Here is a 9367-nt window from a genome sequence, read left to right on the forward strand (position 1 = left end):
GGGTTTCCTGCCAAAGCAGGGGGTTGGACTAGAAGACCTCCAAGGTCTCTTCCAACTCTGTTATTCTATTCTATTCTATTCTATTCTATTCTATTCTATTCTATTCTATTCTATTCTATTCTATTCTATTCTATTCTATTCTATTCTATTCTAAATGCAAACGTTTTAGGATATGTTGGCTTGATGGATTTTCTGCTTTGGTATATGTACTTACTTCTATATGCTCTTGCTCCCAATTGATGATAAGAATGTATTTACATATGCAGCACGTATCTTCTCCTTTAAATATATTCTCAAAGGTCCACAATCAACAGGACCAAAAAAAAATAAATGCATGGGATGCACATTCACAGCTAAATTCAATAAATATATTATCAACATAATATTGACCAGTTTGCAGCAGTTTTCCTTTAGGATAGTTTTGCTGAACAGATGTGTTTGTGTAATGGGTGTGCTATGTTTGTGTGGGTGAAACACAGACAGAGAGAGGGGGGGAGGGAGATAGAAAGAGATGATTGAAAACTCTTTTGTACTGTGTGTTGCTGATTGTCAATTTGTATGCTCTTTCAGTCAAAGGATGTCTCTAGGCAGCGTAACCATAGGGTTATAAACATCAGATAAATACCAGCTAAAATCAAGCAGACAAAAGCAAGAGAATCCATAGTGGACACTCAGACTCCACTCAAATGCTCCTCTTTTGTGATAGAATTCCTCAGAAAACCAACTGGCATTGATGCACAGAGAGAGACTGTTCAAGTGGAAAGCTGCCAATGTGCCTTTGTTCTAGGATCTAACACTTCAGCCAAATAATCCAACAGGATGTTCCCCAAATGCCCTCTGGAAACCAAGTGTAGCCATCATGTAATGGGCTGGACTAATCCAATGGGCCCTGACTCCCTACATAGGGGAACAACATTAGAAATTTCTAGTGACAGATGTTAACCCCCCCCCCCATATCTTAAGAGTACATCCCAAATTCCTCTTATTTCAATGATTAAATGCATTTAGAATTGGAAATGTAATTTTAATTTTAAAACATTGAAAAATGTTTAAATGCATCTATTTGCTGCCTCTAACTATATAACAATACATACATTATTAAATTAAATTCTTATTTGTTTTTCAATTCTTTTTATTCTTATTGCTTACATCATCATCTTTGAATTAATTATTTAATTAATCTTCTATACATTCATTCTTTTTAAGAACTCATCTTATATGCTGCTGGAACAGTAAATGCATCCAGCATCTGTACATTTGATTAAGTTAGATAACGTGTAATAAATATAAGGAGCTTTATGTTTTATTTCTACAACTCAACTAAACTTCTCAATACAGAGTCTATTTCTAGAGCAAACACCTTAAAGCAATGCTAAGAATGCCTGCTATGTATAAAATGTTAAACTTATATACAGTAATATTACCTATTAAAGGCTATTGTTTAACAGCTCCCTAGAGCTAGCTGGGAACAAACACATTTCAATGAAAAATTAATCTTGGTATTTCAAAAGCAATTATTCATATGTCTTTCAAATACAACCGTATAACAGTTTATACAGATGCACAGAAAGACAGGAGGGAAAGAATCTTTCATATTTCAATTGTGGACATCTATCATCTCCTTCAAGTTAACAAGATTTCAATGAGACACACAGACAATATAGATGAGTAGTTGGTGATATTACCACCTGTCACCAGCAAATCAGAGTGCTCAATTTATGTGGTGAAATTAAATTCTTATACATATACAAAAAAAGCATTTCTGGACACTTTGAATACAGGTTATAAAATCAGAATTTTAATATTCATGCAAGCTTCTTTATCTTGAGATTTTAAGATTAATTTGGAGGTGGTAGTCTCAGCCAATTTAGCATTTCATTATTCCATTTTTCTCAGAGACAGAGAATTCTTCTTCATTCTAGTTCTATCCTTTTTTGGATGCAAGAATCCACATAAAGTACTTGCATGTTAATTGATCACAGGTGCTGTCGTCTACGTATACACCCCGAATCCTAGTTTAGCCTCTTTCCTAAGATCAGGCAACCAAAATTCTGAGGCAAAATAATAATTTCCTGTGACAATAACCCCAAACAGACATGGGGCTTCTCATGCATGTATTGAGTTGATCCTATTTCTGAATGCCATAAAAGGGGGACAAAGTTTTAAATCTCACACAAGCCATTGATTTTAGAGAGTAAGGCAAATGAACTTGATGGAAGATATGCAAAGCAAGCTTCAGTGCCAAGGCAACAAGAGGTAAACTATTATCTAAGTTCAGAACAACAAAACTTTCAGAAGTAGTTTTTGACAAATACCTTCCTAATTCATTGAATATAAGAAGGATGTACAAAATCAGACCTGCAAGATCCTGTTATTATGGTCAGTTTCAATAAATCAATTTTAGTATTCCTGTGGAATTGATTTGTTGGTACAGTCGACCTAGTGGGGTTGACAGTGATGGCATTCGGTCATCAGCCATAGTCCTTAAAGGTCCTTCTTTATGTTTTTAACTTTTGAATTGAGTAGGTAACTAATAGGTCTTTTTCTTCCACATTTTGGCATTTTGAAAAGTGATTAAAACTAGTTACAAACAAGCAAATAAAAAATGCATGGGAATTGAGAAAATCCATTTGAGACACCTTCCCCTGATTTGGTATATAACATATATATTAAGTTGTGATGATGTGGAATTCTGGGATCCGCAAGTCTCAAAATATGTATCGGGCATTTTCTTGGGAAATTGAGTTATCATTAGTATTCAGTATAAGTGTATATCAATTCCCATTTCCATATAAATCAAAATGGTTCACATTAGAAGAGTTAAAACAAATTTAAAACATTTTAGAGTGAGAAGGAAATTGAGTGAACATGCCTGGGAACACTGAATTTTTACAAAACTAATTGTACTGTAGACATTCCCATATTTAAAGAGATAGAAACTAAGCATTAACCTTATCTTCTTTCTATTCTGAGGAAGAGAAATAAGAACTTTCTTAATTTTCACTTTGCTCTATTTTAAGTTTTTTTAAAAAACACTAAGAGCTCAGGAACATTCTATCATTTCTCATACAAATAAATTCTTATGATTTTACTATTACTTAAAAGCATATTTTTCATTACTTCACTATTTTCATTCTCATTGCACAAAACAACTATTTAGAGTTTTTTTTTCCAATTAATTATCATAAAAATGGAGTATTTAGTACTCAGCAAGGGGAAAAATACTTATGAAGTCATTTGTTACCCAACCAAGTCTAGTTCAATTAATTGTTGTGGATACATGGAAGATATATTTATTTTGTTCATTGTTTGTAATGTCTGGTTTTCTTTAACAAGCAGCACAAATAGTAGCAAAATACATGTTTGCATTAATTAATTTATTTATCAATGCTTCTTTAAGAAAAGTGAAAACAGCAATTTCGGATAAGTTAGAAAAAGAAAAGGATTAGTGTGTGGTATATTCAGTCTTATTGAGGTATCTTCCTGTTTCTCTGGGAAAGAAAAACAAATTTTCCTGATTTTTCAGTTTCTCATAATTCTGCATTAATTACTCCAAAGGAAGAAGATACTATTTTTGCAGCAAAAATAACTGATGTGGTAAGTTGGATTACTACTTCAATAATTGCTAAACCTCAATGTTTACATGATTTTCCCCAGCTCCCTGATGTAATTGAAAATCATCAAACTTATCTCCTGAATTGATCTTCCTTTATCCTGAAATATATTATAGTTGATTTAACAGGACTCAACTTTTCTTGAGCTATGAAATACCAGCTATGGAATATTAAAATACTGGAAGAACTTTAATTGGCGACAATGCTTGTTCCATTAATATTTGTAGTGCCCATTGTTTAACTGTCTATTTCTCTTCACTTTAAACTTAAACAAATTGGAGATAAGCACTCTTTCTCTGCACTTCGATTAGTGCCACATAAATGTGGTTAGGATAGTTAATAATATTTCTCTTCAGCCCCATATTCATGTTATTTTTAAAGATTTTTGTTCAGCAATTGCCACCAGACTGGGTCAGCTTTAACAGTCCTCTTGTATTTGTCATCAAAAATCTTGTGGAATAATTAATAATTGTTTTGAAAGTACTTCACAGTGCCTACCATATTAGCCTTTGCTTTTGCAAAATTCTTTTCCTTCTTTCATAGCAAAACTGTATGCTATTAATTTGTGACTTTTCTTTTTTTTAAATCTTATCCTAGATACATTTGTAGCATTCTTCATGACAGAGATAAGTACTAGATATGAACTCATGGGTTTCTTATAGCTTCCATTAAATGTTTAGCACTGTACTTTTTAAAGAATCTATTGTTTCAGTAAAAAAGGAGTTTCTTCTTTCTGATGATACATGATAGAACTGTGATGGCAAACCTATGGCACGCGTGCAGGAAGTGGCATGCAAAGCCCTCTCTCCGGGGACGCCAGCCGTCGCCCATTGCTCTTCCAGGTTCCAGTGCGCACATGCGCACTGGCCAGTGGTCTTCGCATGCACAGGAGCACCAGAAACTGGAAGACCAGATGACCGGCGCACATGCCCATGCCAGAAACCAAAAGCTCAGCTTCCTGGCATGCACATGCGTGCCAGCAAACTGCTCTTCCGGTTTCCGGCACTCCCCTCTGTGCGCGCTCCCATTTTGGCATTCAGTGCCGAAAAGGTTCGTCAAAACTGTGATACAAGATACACATATAATAGAATCATTAGGGACACGGCTCCAACATTCAAGATTTATCTCTCAATTATTTGCACAATTCTCACTTTCTTCTTTGTATCCACTTTATTAAACCATTGCCCTACAACTTGTGTTGAGTGAATTGCATCCTAGGTTGAACTGACTGAACCTTATCAATGAAATATAGATTCTTGACCATATGGAGGCATCTATTGGATAAACAAAGTAAGTCATATTTATCTTCAAATAATAGCTATAATAGGATTAAGACAAGAATTGGGTACCAATTAAGAAAGATAGTTAATTTAACATGGAATTTATGATATTGTCTTATACGTAAATATAGAGGTATAGATAAGAATATAAATATAATCTACCGATGTGACAAATTGGAAAAAGGAGTCGTAAGACTTGATTTATGTTTATTTGTTTTGTATGTTGTATTGTTGTATCTATGTTTGTTCGTTATTTTTAATCAATAAAAAATTAAAAAAAAATAAATATAATAGGATTAAAAAGTTATAGCCATAAACTCACTTTATTTTCAACAATTTGTTTGAGGAAAGGTTTCAATTATTTAAAATTTCAAAATCCATTTTTAATGTAAAAATGTTTATGTTAAATGTTTAAAGTAAAATATTTTACTTTGTCTTTATCTGCCTAGCTAAGCATTTTACCTATTTCTTCTTCCCACCCTCCCCCCAAAAATGTTTAAAATAGGAACAAATTCTTGTCACCTCTTTAGCATTTTAAAAAAATTACTCTTAAAATTATATTGTACACCCTAAATACCACCTGGCAAAATGCCTTACATATGTATAAAAGATGGATTCAGATAAGAAAGATTACTGATGTGAAGATGTTGAAAAGAAGAAGATGTAAATATCAATTTTTGTTTGTTTGGGGTTTTTTTGTTTATTTGTTTGTTTTGTTTTGTTTTTAAACTGTTCAATAAAAATTATTTTTTTAAAAAAAGAAAGAAAAACCCTATATGGAAGGGGAAAAGATTCATGAATGAGGAAAATACCTATTATATCTATAATAGCTTTGGTTAATAAAAATAGAATCCAGCAAAAATATCTACTTCAGGGCAGGCTTTAAAATGACTTTTAATTCTCTGTAAACACAATCCAGTCCACTAAAATATTGACGGAGAGACTATCCGTCTTGACCCAATCAGACCAATGAATACTACACAGCCTCCAGTCAAATATTGTTTACTTAAGAAAATTTTAAGACTTGATACAAGTCATTAAAGTGTTGAGCTTCAGGACATAGGAAGTCATCTCTGTACATTGCTCTTGGCTGCTGGCCCCAGATTTTTCTCTTCCCAGTACAGAAAGGTAGACAGTTTACAAAGCAGTCCATTCCATGTTTTTGACACCAAAAAAAAAAAAGTGATTTATGCAAGTCTGCTAAGTCACTCCAGTGCAGGAAGAGAGGGGAAAAAATTAGACATTTGAAATTCTGATTCTTACAACGAATGGGGAGGAAAAGTGCCTGACTAGCCTTTTGAGACACTTGACTTAAATAGCACCACATATCAGTTTAATGGACATTTGAGGATATCACCCCTAGGCAGCAGAAGCCTGGTAAGCAGAAGGAGAGTGGCTAATGTTCTATTTATACTGTACCTTTAAAATGACAATCTAGCCATTCTCTCTTGGTGCACATTTTCATTATCAGGATGGTGTTTTGGTAGAAAAGGCTCAAATGGGTGGTAGAATAATCCATGCTACAGAATTATTACAAATAAAAAAGAGGCCCACCTCACTTCTGTATATTAATTTCCGATATATTAATTTCATTTTACTCTTTGTTCCTTTTCAAAGCCACATGAAAAAGGAAAGACCGTTGTCGTTTCTAATGTAGCACAGCTATATAGGAGGACTAGCACATTTGTTCCTACAGCATGTACAGATAAATGGCAGATTTGGAACTCCTGTATTTCAGATGAACAAGGATAATAAAATAGAGCAAATTAATCAGAGTCAATGGCAGTGGTGGGATTAATTTTTTTTTTTTACTACTGGTTCTGTGGACGTGGCTTGGTGAGAATGGCGTGGTTTGGTGAGTGTGGCATGGGAAGGATACTATAAACTCTCCATTCCCACCCACTCCAGGGGAAGTATACTGTAAAATCTCCATTCCCTCCCTACTCCAGCGGAAGGTTACTGCAAAATACTCATTTCCTCTCAATCAGCTGGGACTCTGGAGGCAGAGAATAGATGGGGGCGGGGCCAGTCAGAGGTGGTATTTACCAGTTCTGCGAACTACTCAAAATTTCCACTACTGGTTCTCCAGAACTGGTTAGAACCTGCTGAAACCCACCTCTAGTCAGTGGACAATCAAAATAAAGGGTAGCACTAACAAATTTAAAGAGCACAAAGGCATTCACTTGCTTGATCAAGAGACTTACTAGTGGGGGATTTTCAACTGCCATTTCATTCTAACCATAGCTTAAGTCTATAGCTGGGGAGTGCTTGGTTTGCAATATGCCCCGACGTTGCCTAGTTGTTACTATTCATCAATTTTGACATGTCTATCTAATCTCTGAGTTTACACTGTACTTTTCCTTAATGTGAGTTGTACAGTATAAACACAGCTTTTGTGGTATGGCTATATAAACTGTTTCATAGCTTGGAGCAAGGTGGTGAACAATACTTAAAACCACATCTAAGCAGATGAACAAATTCAATAACACTTGACATGAGCAATAGCTTAATACAACCTGTGTACCTAACTAAAATGTGAAGCAGCTCCAGCTTGGTGTACAATAGATCATCAAAGCAATTATTTAAAAAAAACCCACATTTGAGTGACTTTTTTAAGTTTATAAAAATATAGTCTCACAAAAATATTGGCACAAACCTGTGCATATAAAATATACTATCATCAACATAAGTTTTATTGTACCCACCCAGAATCACTTCCTATGAGATGCAGGTGTATAAATTTGATGGATAAATAAATAAATCAAGGATGAAACTTAATGGGTTTATACCAGGGGTGAAATCCAGCAGGTTCTGACAGGTTCTGGAGAACCGGTAGCGGAAATTTTGAGTAGTTCGGAGAACCGGCAAATACCACCTCTGGCTGGTCCCAGAGTGGGATAGGAATGGAGATTTTGCAATATCATTCCCCTGGAGAGGGGTGGGAATGAGATTTTGCACTATCCTTCCCCTGCCATGCCCACCAAGCCATGCCCACCAAGCCACGCCCACAGAACCGGTAGTAAAAAATATTGAATTTCATCACTGACTCATACGCTCAAAAACAATAGTATTGTTTACTATATAAGTAGGCATTTTCTTGTTCTGGATTTAAAAAAAAACATACCTCCCTCAATAGAGAAGCAATGTTGCTTTTTATTTAAAAATAACAGTAAAGGCAGAATAGGTTACATTAAGCATAAGCATTGCTTTTATCTTTATAGGCTTGGCTAAGATTTATCATATCAAAATCACTACTAGCTAAAATGCTGAAAAATAAATAAACTGCTATTATAAACTGAGACATTTATGACATGCATGCACTTCCAACCAAGTGTTTGAGCTTTCCCATTAAGAAATACAAGTAATAAGTATTCCAGTGCACACATTGTTTTAAGAATGTGAGCTTACCTTTCAAGTAAGGCGTAGGGAGTGTTGCATTTTGAAGCAGGTCTAACCAATTAAGTGTTGCTTAATTGGTGCTTTTCTAAAGGGTAACTGGAGGATGGGAAGGCCTTTGGCCATGGGGAGACATATTAGTCCACTAAAATGGAGTCATTAGAAGCCTTCTTTGAGGCTATTCCCCCCCCCCAAAAAAAAAGCTTCTTGGGGGGGAAAGGACCCAAATCAGCCCTTCCTGACTGAACACATAAGAGAAACTTGATCTAAGAATTACAGGATTTTAGATGTCATAACCAGCACTTTACTCAGAAACAGTGCAAAAAATGATTTTCCTGTGTCAGCAAACAGGCTGCCACGTTCTGCCCCAACTGTCATTTTCAAGTAATTTTGAAAGTGTTGCAGTAATCCAGTCTGAAAGTAATGAGAACCTGAATTTCTGTCACTCATGCCCTCAGTTTCTAAACCAGTTGCAGCAAAGGCCACCTGGATATAGGCTGTACCTGTTGATTAAGGTGAAGTTGTGAATCAAAGAAAATCTCCAGTTCACAGACATGGGTAAAGCCCACAAAAGAGCTAGCAGTTAGGCAGATGGTTTCCGAACAGTCAGCAAATCTCCCTGCTAGGATTCTCTTTGAGCTTGATTCATCCTCTCCAATTCCTTATAGCCTCCCAATGCTGGATAATGACATCCACTGTATCTCTTGCTTGGCTCCAAAAAAGAGACATGCAATGCATTTTATCATTAGTATACTGATCTCTTATTCGGGACACATTATTTATTTTATTTTAATTTTTATTTATTTTTATTTATTAGATTCGTGCGCTGCCATCTTCTCTGGAGGTTACCTCTCTCAGTGAATTTACGTAGATATGAAAAAGTATCTCATAAAATATAGGCAAGACTTGATCACAATCCCCTGATAACAACAACTGGAATTGCTGATTCATGAAGGACCGGGACCAGTATAAAACTTTTTTTTTCACCACTAACTTTTTGTTGGTGGTCCAGAAAATTGCCATGAATAATGATACAGAGTCACACTGAGAGGTCTCATAGAACCAGAACTGCATCCG

At 35.2% G+C, this 9367-nt stretch overlaps 1 long non-coding RNA gene across 1 annotated transcript in view; it reads right to left on the bottom strand.

Moving 5' to 3' along the window:
* Positions 1–8813, bottom strand: part of LOC132710616 (uncharacterized) — a 128054-nt gene extending 119241 nt beyond the window's left edge. Inside the window, exon 1 of the long non-coding RNA XR_009621295.1 lies at positions 8794–8813. This is a non-coding gene — a long non-coding RNA (uncharacterized LOC132710616). The remainder of the gene's footprint in view (positions 1–8793) is intronic.
* Between the last annotated feature and the right edge of the window lie 554 nt (positions 8814–9367).

This window comes from Pantherophis guttatus, chromosome 1 (assembly GCF_059756535.1).
Source record: "Pantherophis guttatus breed Tessera chromosome 1, ASM5975653v1, whole genome shotgun sequence".
Classification (NCBI taxonomy): domain Eukaryota; kingdom Metazoa; phylum Chordata; class Lepidosauria; order Squamata; family Colubridae; genus Pantherophis; species Pantherophis guttatus.